The following is a 16,732-nucleotide window of genomic DNA, read 5'->3' on the forward strand; positions in this document are numbered from 1 at the left end:
CGGGATAGCGTTTGAAATGTAAATAAAGAAAATTAAAAAAAAAAGAATTCTAAACTTACTTTGCTAAGCTTGCCCTGAGATTTCTACCTCTATGTAGTAGATATTATATTTAAAATAATATAGATAGATAGATAGATAGATAGATAGATAGATAGATAGATAGATAGATAGATAGATAGATATAGATATAGGTAGATATAGACATACTTATAGATAGTATAATGCCTGATTTCTTTCACTGTGTCACTTATAATACTAGAGGCAGTTCTGAATGTCACTGAATAGGCAACATTCTTACTGAATTCAAAGCCCATGGTCGGCTCAAGGGCATGTGTGAAGGCCAGGAAGCCAAGTTCAATTTTGCTTAGGTATTTGACAATTCATTGCTTGGAGGCACCTATGATAAAACAATACTGAAAGAAAGCACACAGATCCATTCGCAAGGACAAATTTGGGACATTTGTTATGTGGATGCCATGGTTCCAAGAGACTAAGTTTTCGTGAACTTTTTGTCTTGGGACTTTGTCCAGGTTTCTAGTCCTGCCATGCGGGTCACTGCTGGAGTGGATGTAGCAAGAAAGGGTTTAATTTGGGTTACAGTTCAAAAGTACAGTCCAAGCCATCATGGCAGAGAAATAATTCCCATGGAACTTAAGCCAGCATATCACATTATATCCATAGTTTGGAAGCAAAAGAAAGAAAGAAAGAAAGAAAGAAAGAAAGAAAGAAAGAAAGAAAGAAAGAAAGAAAGAAAGAAAAGATGAATCATGCTTTCAGCTCACTTTCTCCACTATTCAGGCCCAGCCCCAAGTCCATGGATTGGTACTATTCATATCCAGGCCTAATTTGATTAAACTAACCTAGATACTCCCTCAAATGCAAACCCATAGGCTGGTCTCCTTGCTGTCTCGCAGATCCTGTTAAGTTGACCATCAGAATTAACCTCCACACTCTTTTTTATTAAAAAAAAAATTGAAAAACGGTTTAATTTGTACATGATTTGATGTAAGAGTAATAAATTAGTGTGCATAATTCCTTGGTACCAATGGCAGATAATATTAAAACTCAGTTTTGCATTTAGCTCTCTATTGGGATAGTTTCTTACAAGTGGCCTGATACCAATGTTCATTTCTTTGCTTGTTAAGAACATGAAGATTATCCATTCCTAAATATTTAGTTCTTCTTCCCTTTTGATCCATTGTTTCTTTTTTGTTATTTTCTCGGGAGAGCTCTTGAAATTGTGTATCTTAAATGCATATAAGCTTAGTTAGTAGTCCACTTTAAATATGTGCTCCCTTTAAACATGTTTTGCAACTTGTTCATTTCCCTAGCAATTTGATTCCTTTAATTTCCACCCAGATTCTTCCTCAGGCAAAGATCGATTGTTTTGAGTGGTGCCTAGGAACCTCCATCTACAGAGATCCACCTACTTGATTCATGAAGATTTACACGTGTCTGTGTCTGCCAACTCCATCGGGGAACAATTATGAAGGGTTATTCTATCTACAAAGTGCCTGATAGAGTTTCCTGGTACCTTTAGTATATTGAAATTCTAATTTTGCCATCTTCTCCTCACTCCTGCTATAGCTTCTTTTCTCCCACAGATGTTTCTCCCTTTATTCCAAGCTCTAGCCCAGGTCCTATGTCTAGAATAACCAAACCTATAAAAAATATGTTTAATGAAAGTAAGTTTTATTCTTAGCTTCAAAGCCTATTCTGGCTCTTAGTCTATTCTTGCAGTCCATAAAAACCTCTCTGTTTATGTCACTGAAAAATTCCATACATGTATTATTAGCTGAACTGAGTTCCCTTTGCTGTTCCCCATAATGGTTCTGTCTGTTTAGACTAGGTATTCTAAATGGGGCACAAATGACCAATTCCTATAATCAATTGCTTTTAATTGTGGAGATTTAAGCTAACAGGCAGCTATATAGCTAGAATCATTATTGCCTAAAATACAGATAACTATAAATGACTACTTGCCTACACTGACCACTATGTGAAGAATTTCTGGACAAATTATATAACTTTAGCTAAAAGAAAAATGAAAAGAAGACCCAGAGCCCCTAGTGGGGAAACAAAAACACTTTTCTGCATCCAAATTAGATAGGTGATTAGTTTCCCACTGCATCATTTTGCTAAGGATTCTGGTTATTCCCTATGGACATAATTTAATATATTGAGAAAAAGCCAACAGTTTCAGATAAATTTTCTCTTGGCTTTATAAAATAAAATGACCTTTCATGGCAGCCACAGGAGAACAACAAAAGAGGACAGTTAACTGTACCTTTTCAAGCCATGAGGATATCAGAATTCAGAAAATTGGAGTTTTTAGGAGATTCATATTCAAACCATAATGTGATTCTCCATACCTTTCACAGGTATGTTATTTCCAAAGCTATACTTGGATATTTTCTGTCTCAAAATTTGAAAAAACAAAAGCTCTAGGCAGAAAAGTCTCCAACTGCCACATCTCATTGAGACAATTATCAATTAAATGCAGCAGCTGTACATCCAGAAATATAAAGCTTTCTGGCCCAATGTTTTATGGAATTATTTGATTTAGAAGAATTTTGCTTCACTGTTGTTGATATACATATACATACACATACACATATATGTATATCTTGAAATCAGGGATAGTGATTATATCAGAATGCTTTAATTTAATTTTACCACAGAATATTCATGCTTATAAATGATTTCATTCTTGGTTTAAAATGTAAGAAAAATATTAATTACAAAATTATCTTTATTCTGAGTACAAGATAAAAAGGAAGATTTGGATGAAGCATTTAAGCTACAAAAGTCAGATATATTATCTAGGGGAACAGAGGTGGGGGGAGGGGTATGGGAAACTTTCGGGATAGCATTTGAAATGTAAATAAAGAAAATTTAAAAAAAAAAAAAAGAATAGGGAACGTCCAACTGTAACCTGTGAATAAATCTATGCTGACAATTTAAAATAAAAAAAAATGTCAGATATACATATATACTTTCATTCTTCTACATATGGATATCCATTTGTCTTAGCACCATTAGTTGGAGAGGATAAATTTTCTCTGATATAAATTCTTTGGCATATTTGTCAAAAATTTGGTACCTCTATCCATATCACCTGATTTCAAGATATATTTCAGAGCTATAGTAATAAAACCTGCATGGTGTTGGCATAAAGATAGATAGGTTAGTCAATAGTATCACATCAAAGATACAGGCACAAATCCACATACCTGTGGACCCCAGATTTTTAATAAAGATATACACACTAGACAAAAAAAATCATTAATAAATGTTGCTGGTCTAATTGGATGTAAGCATGTAGAAGAATGCAAATGTAAATATATATATTTATCACATTACAAACAACTCAAGTCTGTATGGATCAAAAGCCTCAACATAAAATCAGATACATTGAACACAATAGAAGAGAAAATGGGGAATAACCTTAAACATATTGGCATGAGAAATAAGTTCCTGAACAGAGCACCAATAGTACAGGCACTAAGGTCGATAATTAATAAATGGGACTTCGTGAAACTGAAAAGATTCTATAAAACAAAGGACATTATCAATAGGACAAAATGCAAACTAGAGAATGTGAAGAGATTTCACCAACTGTCTTAGTCAGGGTTTCTATTACTGGACAAAACATCAAGACTACCAGCCCAGAAATGGTACCACCCACAAGGGGATCTCCCCACTTGATCACTAATTGAGAAAATGCTTTACAGCTGGATCTCCTGGAGGCATTTCCCCAACTGAAGCTCCTTTCTCTGTGATAATTCCAGCTGTGTCAAGTTGACGCAAAACTAGCCAGTACAATTGGCCCCTTGTCAACTTGACACACAAACACATCACTAGTAAGCCTCAACCCTTAGTTCTTACTCATCCCCAAGATCTGAATAACTTTAAATGTCCCACAGTCTTTGCATATTAAAAGTTCAACCCCTTTAAAATATCCAGTATCTTTTAAAATACAAAGTACTTTAAAATTCAAAGTCTCTTAACTGTGGGCTTCAATATAACACTTCCTTCAAGAGGGAAAAATATCCTGTCACAATCAAAAAGCAAAAATCAATCTCCAACCGTCCAATGTCTGGGATCCAACTCACAATTGGCTGGACTCCTCCAAGGGCTTGGGTCACTTCTCCAGCCATGTCCTTTGTAGCACACAGGTTGTCTTCTAGGCTCCAGCAGCCTGTACTCCACTGCTGCTGCTGTTCTTGGTGGTCATAACATGATATTGGCATCTCCAAAACACTGCTGTCTTTCACTGTGACTAGGCTTCACCAATAGCCTCTCATAGGCTCTGTTCATGGTGCCAAGCCTTAACTCCTTTGCATGACCCCTTCAGTCCTGGGACATCAATTGCAACTGAGGCTACACCTTCACCAATGGCCTTCCATGGCCTCTCACATTGCTTCCATGGCCTCACCTGCTCTGCATGACCCCTTCATACCTTCAAAACCAGTACACCTTGGTAACTCTTACACATTACCAAGTCCAGTCACAGCACAAGGTACAACCTTGGCTATCTCTGGAACACAGATTCTGTGCTCTAAAAAGAAAATAAAGAAAGAAAAGAAAAGAAAAGAAAAGAAAAGAAAAGAAAAGAAAAGAAAAGAAAAGAAAAGAAAAGAAAACTACCCAAAAGATGTAACCTCGATGATGCCAGTCTCTTCTTAATCACCGCTAATTTCTTAGCTCCAGCTAACCAGCATTAATAGTCCCAGTAATGCAAAGGTTTTGCTTTAGTAGTTCTGGTATCTTGTTAATCACAACTGATTCTTCAGCCCCAGCTAAACAGAACCACAGAATCTTCACAATCCAAAATTGCACAAGTCTCTAAAATTACACAAGCCAGGCCTTCATCTTCTGCACTATTCTCAACATTATCTTCCAAGCTCGTACACAACATTCCAAAGAGCTTAACACCAAATGGATCTTCTGGCCCAAACTTCCAAATTCCTTCCACAGTCCTCCCCAAAACATGGTCAGGTTGTCACAGGAATACCCCACTATGCTGGTACCAATTTGTCTTAGTCAGGGTTTATATTCCTGGACAAAATATCATAACCAAGAAGCAGGTTGGGGAGGAAAGGGTTTATTAGGCTTACGTTTCCATACTGCTGTTGATCACCAAAGGATGCAGGACTGGAACTCAAGCAGGTTAGAAAACAGCCGCTGATGCAGAAGCCATGGAGGGATGTTCTTTACTGGCTTGCCTCCCCTGGCTTGCTCAGCCTGATCTTATAGAAACCAAGACTGCCAGCCCAGAGATGGCACCACCCACAAGGGGACCTCTCCACTTGATCACTAATTGAGAAAATGCCTTACAGCTGGATCTCGTGGAGGCATTTCCTCAAGGGAGGCTCCTTTCTCTGTGGTAACTCCAGAGGTGTCAAGTTGACACAAAACTAGCCAGTATACCAGTTCCATATCCGACAAAATGCTAATATCCAAAATATATAAAGATCTCAAGAAACTGGACACAAAGGTTACAGTAGTGGCCAATCAATATCTGGTCCAACTTGAGGCCACAAGATAGAACCCATGTCTGACACTTCCTGGATGACCAGGAAGCAGAGACTGGACACCCCAGAGACCCAGGAAAGCACCAAATATAACTGACCAAAAAAAGTCAGTGAAATGATTCTTAATAATATTCTGCTATATGCATAGTTCAGTTTCAAACCCTATTGTCATCAGAGGGGCATCATCCAACAACTGATGGGAGCAGATGCAGAGGCCCATAATCAAACACTAAGCGGAGGAAGAGAGATCTCTCAGAAGAGAGGAAGGAAGGATTGTAAAAGCTAAAGGGATCAAGGACACCAGGAGAACACATCCCATAGAGTGAACTAAGCAATGATATGAGGGCTCAAAGAAACTGAAATGACAAGCATGGACCCTGTTTGGGTCTGAGCTTGGTCCTCTGCATATATGATTTGATTGTATACATTGCTTTTCTTATGAGTGGATGTGAGGAGTGTCTCTGAATCTTGCCTGTATTTGGGACCCTTTTCTTTCTATTGAGTTGCCTTGTCCAGCCTTGATATGACGGTTTGTGCTTAGTTTTATTGTAACTTGTTATTCCATGTTTTGTTGATATCCATAGGAGGCTGGCACTATTCTTTGAAGGGAAATGGAAGAGTAGATCTGGGAGAGAGAGGAGGTGGGGGATTCTGGGAAGAGTGAAAGCAAGGAAAACTGCCACCAGGATGTAATATATCAAATAAGAATAAAAACTTTAAAATAAAACCATCACATATATACATGTGTGTGTGTGTGTGTGTGTGTGTGTGTGTGTCTGTGTGTCTGTGTGTCTGTGTGTATGTGTGTTGAATAGAAATAAATCTATTAGAGGAACAAAAATAGCTAATTAAAGGGACAGACAAGGGAGAGGAAAATGATATATAGGGTGAATATGGTCAAATTACAATGTATGCTTGTATGACAATGTTCTTATGAAACAGTTTTATTTGGACAATTATCCATGATATAGGTAGCTACAAGAGTTAATAAATAAGGTCACTATTTTTGAAGTTATCATTTATGTCTCTCAGAGCAATGTCCAAGCATAATTTCATAAATACTAATTTCATTGGTCAAATAATCAGATCACAGAACAACCTTCCTCCCTATACATATTTTTTTCTCAGGTTCCTGGTTGGAATCCTAGAATAGCTACCCACTGATGTACTTTCTCGCCTTGAAGGACTGTATACTAGAAAGGGGCAACGGTTTACATAACCATAGGTCTCCCACATATTTGTGATCCCAGTAAAGATTTGTGATGCTACAAAACTCAAGAACCAAAATTCCAAAACAGGAATCTTATTCTCTGTACTCTATTGATTTGCATCCATTTTCTGGCACTTTAGTTTCACATAGAACACAATAGGAGAGCCATTTGATACATACTGTCTCATGAATTTGTATTTGAATGAGTTAAAATAAAGACATAGGACCAAATTCCTCAGTTACACCATGATAGAAGCATGTAGTGAAAGTGTTAACACTGAAGATTGTACAACTTATAGACTATTTTCCCCATTACTATAAATTTTATTACAAAGCACTCCACTAAATAAGATAATACCCAAACAAACAACTCAGACTAGGTGTTTACAACTGTTTTATGGTCATATATTCATATATATATATATATATATATATATATATATATATATATATATATTTGCACATAGTCTAAATAGTAGTATATTTTAATTAAAAACAAATGACTCAATCTCAGTTACTATAATAACCCTTTTAGCTAGTCTATTTTAGCATGCATCCATTATTTTCTGCTCTAATATTTACATATGTCATTTTGTATTTGGCTGGTTTTGCTTTAAATTATATATATCATATTTTCATGGTTCAATATAATCTTAATTATAATTTTAATGCTTGCATAATATTCCATCTTATTGACATCCCATAATTTCTCAAGTCATTTTTTAGAGTTAAACCTTCTAGAGCTTACTCTTTTTATAAATGTATAATTCAGTTGATAAATATTTCCACTGTTCTCTTATACAGCATAATCATTTTCTTTATTCACATCTGCTTCTTAATGGAGATCCCATGTGAAGCATCTGTGGTGTCCAGAATATAAAGCTGTCTATGAGTAATTTAATCCAATTAAACAAAAATAAAACAAAACAATTTGTGTGAGCAATGGCTTTAGTAGTTCTTTTTATTGTATGTATTTGGAGAATGACCTTGATGTAACTGTAATTTTCACTATTCTGCAGCTTTCACTCCCTTATATCCTGTAATGCACTTGATTTCACAAATCATCTGTAGGAAAACAGAATGAATGATATCCAGCAGAAATAATTGTCAAACACCATTTTATTTTCTCTTGCCATATCAGCCATTCTCTCTCAATACTATGTTCTTGGTAGAGATAAGAAAGCTTGTGTTTGGCGGTCTAGTTGTTTATATGTCTAAAATATATGCCAAGTTACCTCTACTTCCACTCAGAACTCCATAGGCATTTTATGATCTGTGATCTTTGCTTGAAATTGAAAACTTTGCCATTTTCTTTCAAATACATGGTCTCCAGAAAATTTTAATACAGATTTCTGTCTTGAACCTAGAGTGCAAATATAACAATCACAGAATACAACAAAAAGGTAATAAATTACTTCACATATGAGGCTTTTTAAAAGGTAAGCACTCAGGGCTCGAAAGATGAGTCAGTGGTTAAATGCCTTTGTTTTTGCAGAGGACCTAAGTTTGGTTGTCAGCAGCTATTTCAGGTGTCTTCCAACATCCTGTAACTCTATGTCCAGGATGTCCATTGCATCTGACTAGCCTCTAAGGGTACCCAGATGGCAGTCCCCCTCCCAACACATTTATTTTTATTAAAGGCAAACAGTCAAAAGGAAAACTGCCATCAGATATAATGAAACTTTATGTGTCTCAAAATAGTTCTGAATCCTTTCTCAGAAACAAAAGTTGTGGTTTATGTTTATGTCATGATCCACTAAGATATATGAAAGGAAGCCAGGATACCAAGTTCCTTTGGTGTTACTTGGATGAATGTGTGTTTAGAGATGACACAATGAAACCTAGATAATGGGTCATTGATCTTGTCCCTGAATAAGATTGATTCTACCTTTTGTAGCAGTCATTGATTGCTTGTAACTCTTCATATAGGAGTGGAGTCTTGTGGGAATTCCCCCATCTACATTGGAATGTCAATTGGTATGGACATTCAGGTTAATGCTTAGGTTATAAGCATAAGTGTTTAGATTGCAGTTAGAAACTATGTTGATTTGGGGAAATGGCAGTAGTAGGATTCCTCTTAGTGTCTTCTCCTGAGAAATCTTTTATATTCTAATAGTCACAATTAAAACCAGACTTTGTAAATGGTTAAACCAGGTGCAAACTATCTATCTTTATATCCCCAAACAATACCAGCCAGCACATGATATCTTTAAGGAAATTTTGAACCTTAAAATGCACACTATAAAACATTAAGTGTGACATTTCAACCTTATCTTAACCAGACATTCAGACATTCCTAACATATATAGAGAGGCATTTTAGCGCAGATACATATTAACCATTCCTTCATGCCTGGAGATAAGCTATGCATACATACATTGTGTTATATATCTGATTTCTCTACTAACTAGTGTATATTAGCTACCCCACAAAAAAGTACAGAATATCCAAGATACAGTCCACAGAAGTTCTAAAGGTCAACAAGCTGAAGTGCCCAAGTGAGGATGCTTTAGACCCACTCAGGAGGAAGAAGAAAGCAATCACAACTGGGGAGGGAGGGAAGAACATGTGAGGGAAAGTGGATGGGTGCAGGGGAATTGGGCGAGAGAGAAGAGAACCTGATCTGATATTGGGTGAGGGGAAAGGACTGAAGCCCTGAGGGCCAGAAGAAAGAATGGAAACAGGAAGCATCAGGAGATAGGAGGTGTATGTGTGGGGGTCCTCCAGAATGCATCAGAGATATGGAAGGTAAGGGACTCTTGGGACTCAAAGGGAGGAACCTTAAATAAAATACCAGATAGTAGGGAGAGGGAACTTATAGAGCCCACCTCCAGAGGGAAGATAGGACATTAAATGAGAGAGAGGGGAGCCATCCTACAGTCACAACTCTGACCAATAATTATTCTTGTCTGAAATAATTACAGGGATGGAAATGGAGAGAAGCCTGAGGAAAAGATGGTCTAGCAACAGGCCCAAAGTTGGATCCAGTTCAAGGGGAGATCCGAAGGCCTGACACTATTACTGAGGCTAAGGAACACTAACAAAAAGGGACCTAACATGACCACACTCTGGAAGACCCAACAAGCAGCTATAAGAGTCAGATGCAGATATTTTTGCCCAACCAATGGACAAATGCAGCTGACCCCTGTTGTTGAATTAGGGAAGGCTGAAAGAAGCTGAGAAAAAGGGAGACTCTGTAGAAATACCAGCAGTCTCAATGAATCTGGACCCCTAAGATCTCTTAAACCCTGGACCACCAAACAGGTAGCATACTCCAGCTGATATGAGGCCCCCCAATACACATAGAGTAGAGCTGCTGGATCTGTGTTCATTCAGAGACTGGAGGCCCAGGGAGTTTAGAGGTCAGGTAGAGTGGGTGTTAGGGACATCCATGTGGAGACAGGGGTTGGGGAAGAGTTAAGGGCTGTGGAACAGTAAGAGGGTGGACAGGGGAGGGGGATAAAAAATGGAGTGTAAAAAATAAATTAATTAATTTTAAAAAGTTATGTACTCCTAAACAAATTATTCAAAAGAAAGAGACAATATAAATTTATAAAATTAGAAATGAAAAGGTGCAGACTACTACAGATAATTTAAAACAGAGAATTACTAGGAATATATGAAAATTCATATTTCAAAAGTTGAAATATCTATAAAATGTATAAATGTCTAAACACTTAGCATATCAACATCAAATAAAAATACACACACACACACCACACACATACACGCATACACACACACAAACACACACAGGTACACACACACACACACATATACATATATATATATATATATATATATATATATATATATAGAGAGAGAGAGAGAGAGAGAGAGAGAGAGAGAGAGAAGGGGGGAGAAAGATCAGATACATAAAAACAAGATCAAAGAAAAACTAGCTAAAGCCAATACTTTTGATGTTTCATAAAGTAGAAAGGAAAGGAGCATTGTCAAATATCCCATAAAGCCAACATTACGACAAAATAAAGCCACAACAAAGCAAAAATAGGACAACTTGATAAACATTAGGAGAATAATTTCTCTATAGAATTCTTGGATGTTGAATTCAAGAATTGGAAGAGCATATATTATATCCAAGTTGGTTTCATTTCAGAGATACAAATTTGGTTCAATAAATGGAAATCAGTAGGTACAATTCTGCAAGTCAATAGACTTAAGTACAGAAAGGCATGATAATTCTAATCTGTGTAAAAAATACACTCCCCCATTAAAGTTCATCGTCCCATCTTGATGAAAATCCCCAAAGAAAGTGAAGGGAAATGAAATTTAAGATCGAAATTAAGATGAAATTTAAGGCCTGTGATTCATGTAACTTGGTTGTTTGCAAGCTTAGAAGCCTGGGGCGGGGCGGAGGACACAGTAGAACAGGCCGGGCACGCCCATTGTTTAAAACATTCCTGACATAGTTTAGAGTCATATGTTAACCAGGTGTTCTGCTCACTTACACATACCACTCTGCAAATGTGTTGGCGTTTAAATGGACCAATCATGTGCAACTGCACCAATTCTCCCGAGCCCCGGACCCCTCTTCCTATAAAAACTCCTAGCTTTCTAGCCACAGGGTCGATTTCTCATTCTCCTGTATGAGATACAAATCGGCCCGGAGCTCCGCCAATAAACTACCTCCTGTTTTTGCATCAAGACGGTCGTTTTTCATGATTCCTGGGTGAGCGAGCATCATCTCGAGTTTGGAGAGGGAAGGGCTCCCCATGGAGGCCTTTCAAAAGTAGGAGTAACAGGAACATACCTCAACATAATAAAGTTCTTATATGACAAACTTATAACTAATGTTATATACTAAATGAGAAATTTTCTAAATATTTTCTATATATTCTAAAATGATACTGTTTTCACTCTTAATCACCCTAACACACAATCGCTTAGTTAGAGACACAAGAAAGAAAGAGGTTGGCAAGATGGTTAAGAGCACTAGATGCTCTGTAGAATATCTGGGTTTGATTCCCAGCACCTACAAGGTGACTCACAACTATCTGTAACTCCAGTCCCAGGGGATTTGATGCACTCTTCTGGCCTCCATTGGCAGCAGGCATATGTAATGCACTTGCATACATGCAGGCAAAAAACTCATATACATAAAACAAAATAAATAAAAGAAAGAAAAAAGATACAAATAGAAAAAGAACTCAAATTTTCTCTATTAGTAGACCATACAGTCCTATATTAAAAAATCCAAGATGCTACCAGAAAACTCTTAGAACTGACAAAGGTAAACAATGTATTAGAAAACAAATTTAAAACATTTTCAATAACTAATAATAAACTTGCTGAAAGGATGAAAGCAAATTAATCCATTCTCATTTAACTTAAAAGGATAAAATATCTAAGAATAAACATAATAATATGAAAAACCTCTACAATGAAACTGCAAGAAACTGAAAGAATTTGAAAAGGATGTTAGGAGCTAAAAAGTCTTTATTTTTTCATGAATTAGCAAAATTAATATTGTGGAAATGGCTATATGGCAAAGTGATCTAGTACAATTTCCATCAAAATTCCGATAACATTCTTCATAGAGCTAGAAAAATAAGCAATCCTAACACACTTATGGAAACAAAACCACCACCACCACAATACTCAAAACAGTCTCATTCAGAAAGAACAATATTGGAGCTACCACAATGTCTGGTCTAAAATTAACATACAGTGTCACAGTAACAAAAGCAAACTAGTCTTGACATGAAAACACATACAAAAGACAATTAAACGGAAAATAAGGACCTGATGTAAGCCCACATATCTACCTCTACATAATTTTTGACAAATGCACCAAAATATACATCAAGAAAAAGAAAGCCTTTGCTAGAAACATGCTGGGAAACCTGGAAGTTGCAGAAAAAAATGAAATTGTATTCATATCACGCACCCTGCACACAACTCAATTTAAAATGAATCAAAAGCCTTAATACAGGACAAGCAATTTTGAAATTGATGGAGGGAAACACAAGTCAAAGCTATATATGAATATAGGCATAGACATGTATTTCTTTTTATTTTTTTCCAAAATTTTATTAGGTCTTTTCTTCATTTATATTTCAAATGTTATCCTGAAAGACCCCTATACCCTACTCCCCCTGCTCCCCTACCCACCCACTCCCACTTCTTGGCCCTGGTGTTCCTCTGTACTGGGGCATGTAAAGTTTGCAAGATGAAGGGGCCTCTCTTCCCAACAATGGCCGACTAGGCTATCTTCTACTACATTTGAAGCTAGAGACAAGAACTCTGGGGGTACTGATTAGTTCATATTGTTGTTCCAACTATATTGTTGCAGACCCCTTCAGCTCCTTGGGTACTTTCTCTAGCTCATCCAGTGGGGTCCCTGTGTTCCATCAAATAGCTGACTGTGAACATCTAATTCTGTGTTTTCCAGGCACTGGCATAGCCTCACAAGAGACAGCTATATCAGGGTACTTTCAGCAAAATCTTGCTGGTGTATGCAATAGTATCTGCATTTGGTGGCTGATTATGGGATAGATCCCTAGATGGGGCAGTCTCTGGATGGTCTATCCTTTCTTCTCAGCTCCAAACTTTGTCTCTGTTACTCCTTTCACGGGAAGTGGAAGTCCACACTTTGGTCTTCGTTCTTCTTGAGATTCATGTGTTTTGCAAATTGTATCTTGGGTACTCTAAGTTTCTGGGCTAATATCCACTTATCAGTGAGTGCATATCATGTGAGTTCTTCTGTAATTCGGTTACTTCACTCAGGATGATAACCTCCAGATCTATCTATTTGCCAAGGAATTTCATAAATTCATTGTTTTTAATAGCTGAGTAGTACTACACTGTGTAAAAGTACAACATTTTCTGTATCCATTCCTCTGTTGAGGGACATCTCGGTTCTTTCCAGCTTCTGCCTATTATAAATAAGGCTGCTATGAATATAGTAGAGCATGTGTTCTTATTACCAGTAGGAACATCTTCTGGATATATGCCAAGGAGTGGTATTGCTGGATCCTCTAGTAGTACTATGTAGAATTTTCTGAGAAACCACAAGACTGATTTCCAGAGTGGTTGTACCAGCTTGTAATCCCACCAACAATGGAGGAGTGTTCCTTTCTCTCCACATTCTTGTCAGCATCTGCTGGCACATGAAGTTTTAATCTTAGCCATTCTGACATGTGTGAGGTGGAATCTCAGGGTTGTTTTGACTTGCATTTCCCTGATGATTAAGGATGTTGAACATTTTTTCAGGTGCTTCTCAGCCATTTGATATTCCTCAGTTGAGAATTTTTTGTTTAGCTCTGTGACCCATTTTTAAATGGGCTTATTTGATTTTCTGGAGTCCATCTTCTCGAGTTCTTTATATATTGGATATAAGTCCCCTATCTGATTTAGGATTGGTAAAGATACTATCCCAATGTGTTGGTGGTCTTTTTGTCTTATTGACAGTCTTGCCGAAGCTTTGCAATTTTATGAGGTCCCATTTGTCAATTCTTGATCTTATAGCACAAGCCATTGCTGTTCTATTCAGGAATTTTTCCCTTGTGCCCATATCTTCAAGGCTTTTCCCCCCACTTTCTCCTCTATAAGTATCAGTGTCTCTGGTTTTATGTGGAGTTCCTTGTTCCAGTGAGACTTGAGCATTATACAAGGAGATAAGAATGGATAAATTCACATAGTTCTACATGATAACCTCCAGTTGTGCCAGCACCATTTGTTGAAAATACAATCTTTTTTTCCACTGGATGGTTTCAGCTCCTTCGTCAAAGATGAAGTGACCATAGGTGGGTGGGTTCATCTCTGGATCTTCAATTCTATTCCATTGNTCTACCTGTCTGTCACTATACCAGTACCATGCAGTTTTTATCACAATTGCTCTGTAGTACAGCTTTAGGTCAGGCATAGTGATTCCACCAAACATTCTTTTATTATTCAGAAGAGTTTTTGCTCTCCTAGGTATTTTGTTATTCCAGATGAATTTGCAAATTGCCCTTTCTAATTCAATGAAAAACTGAGTAGGAATTTTAATGGGGATTGCATTGAATCTGTAGATTGCTTTTTGGCAAGACAGCCATTTTTACTATATTGATCCTACCAATCCATGAGCATAGGAGATCTTTCATCTTCTGAAATCTTTGATTTCTTTCTTCAGAGACTTGAAGAACTTATCATATAGATCTTTCACTTCCTAAGATAGAGTCACACCAAGGTATTTTATATTATTTATAAATATTGTGTAGGGTGTTGTTTCCTTAATTTCTTTCTCAGCCTGCTTATCCTTTGTGCAGAGAAAGACCATTGATTTGTTTGAGTTAATTTTATATCCGGCTACTGCACTGAAGCTTTTATCAAGTTTAGGAGTTCTCTGGCAGAATTTTTAGTGACACTTATGTGTACTATCATATCATCTGCATTTCAATAGTGATATTTTGACTTCTTACTATCCAACTTGTATCACCTTGATGTCATTTTGTTGTCTAATTGCTATGGCTAGGACTTCAAGTACTTATATTGAATAGGTGGGGAGAAAGTGGGCAGCCTTGTCTAGTCCCCGATTTTAGTGGGATTGCTTCCCGCTTCTCCCCATTTACTTTAATCTTGGCTACTGGTTTATTGTAGATTGCTTTTATTATATTTTGGTACGGGCCTTGAATTCCTGATCTTTTCAAGAATATTATCATGAATGGGTATTGTATATTGTCAAATGCTTTCTCAGCATCTAATGAAATGATCATATGGTTTTTGTCTTTGAGTTTGTTTATATAGTGGATTAAGTTGATGGATTTCCATATATTAAACCATCCCTGCATCTCTGGAATGAAGCCTACTTGGTCATGATAGATGACTGTTATGATATGTTCTTAGATTCGGTTAAAGAGATTTTTTTTAATTAGATATTTTCTTTATTTTCATTTCAAATGCTATCCGGAAAGTTCCCTATACTCACACCCCACCCCTGCTCCCCTACCCACACACTCCCACTTCTTGGCCCTGGCATTCCCCTCTATTGGGGCATATATAGTTTGCAAGACCAAGGGGCCTCTCTTCCCAATGATGGCCAAATAGGCAATCTTCTGCTACATATGCAACTAGAGACATGAGCTCTGGCGGTACTGGTTAGTTCATATTGTTGTTCCATCTATAGGGTTGCAGACCCCTTCAACTCATTGGGTACTTTCTCTAGCTCCTCCACTGGGGACCCTGTGTTCCATCCAATAGCTGACTGTGAGCATCCACTTCTGTGTTTGCAGCCACTGGCATATCCTCACAAGAGACCACTATATTAGGCTCCCTTCAGCAAAATCTTGCTGGCATGTCCAATAGTGTCTGGGATTGGTGGCTGATGATAGGATGGATCCCCAGGAAGGGTAGTCTCTGGATAGTCCACCATTTCATCTTTTTTAAAAATTATTTTATTGGATATATTCTTCATTTACATTTCAAATGCTATCCTGAATGTCCCCTATACCCTTCCCCCCAATCCTGCTCCACTGCCCACCCACTCCCACTTCTTGGTCCTGGTGTTCCTCTGTCCTGGGTCATATAAAGTTTGCAAGACCAAGAGGCCTCTCTTCCCAATGATGGCTGACTAGGCCATCTTCTGCTATATATGCAGCTAGAGAAATGAGCTCTGGGGGTACTGATTAGTTTATATTGCTGTTCCACCTATAGGGTTTGTGGACCCTTCAGCTCCTTAGATAATTTCTCTAGCTCCTCCATTGGGGGCCCTGTGTTACATCCTATAGATGACTATGAGCATCCACTTCTGTATTTGCAAGGCACAGGAGGCAGCTATATCATTGTCCTTTCAGCAAGTACTTGCTTGCACATGCAATAGTCTCTGTGTTTGGTGGCTGATTATGGGATGGACCCCTGGGTGGGGCAGTCTCTGGATTGTCTATCCTTTAGTCTTAGTTGCAAACTTTGTCTCTGGAAATTCTTTCACGGGTATTTTATTCCCTATTTTGGGGAGGAATGAAGTATCCAAGTGTTGGTTTTCCTT

The sequence above is a fragment of the Mus pahari genome, chromosome X (assembly GCF_900095145.1).
Source record: "Mus pahari chromosome X, PAHARI_EIJ_v1.1, whole genome shotgun sequence".
Classification (NCBI taxonomy): domain Eukaryota; kingdom Metazoa; phylum Chordata; class Mammalia; order Rodentia; family Muridae; genus Mus; species Mus pahari.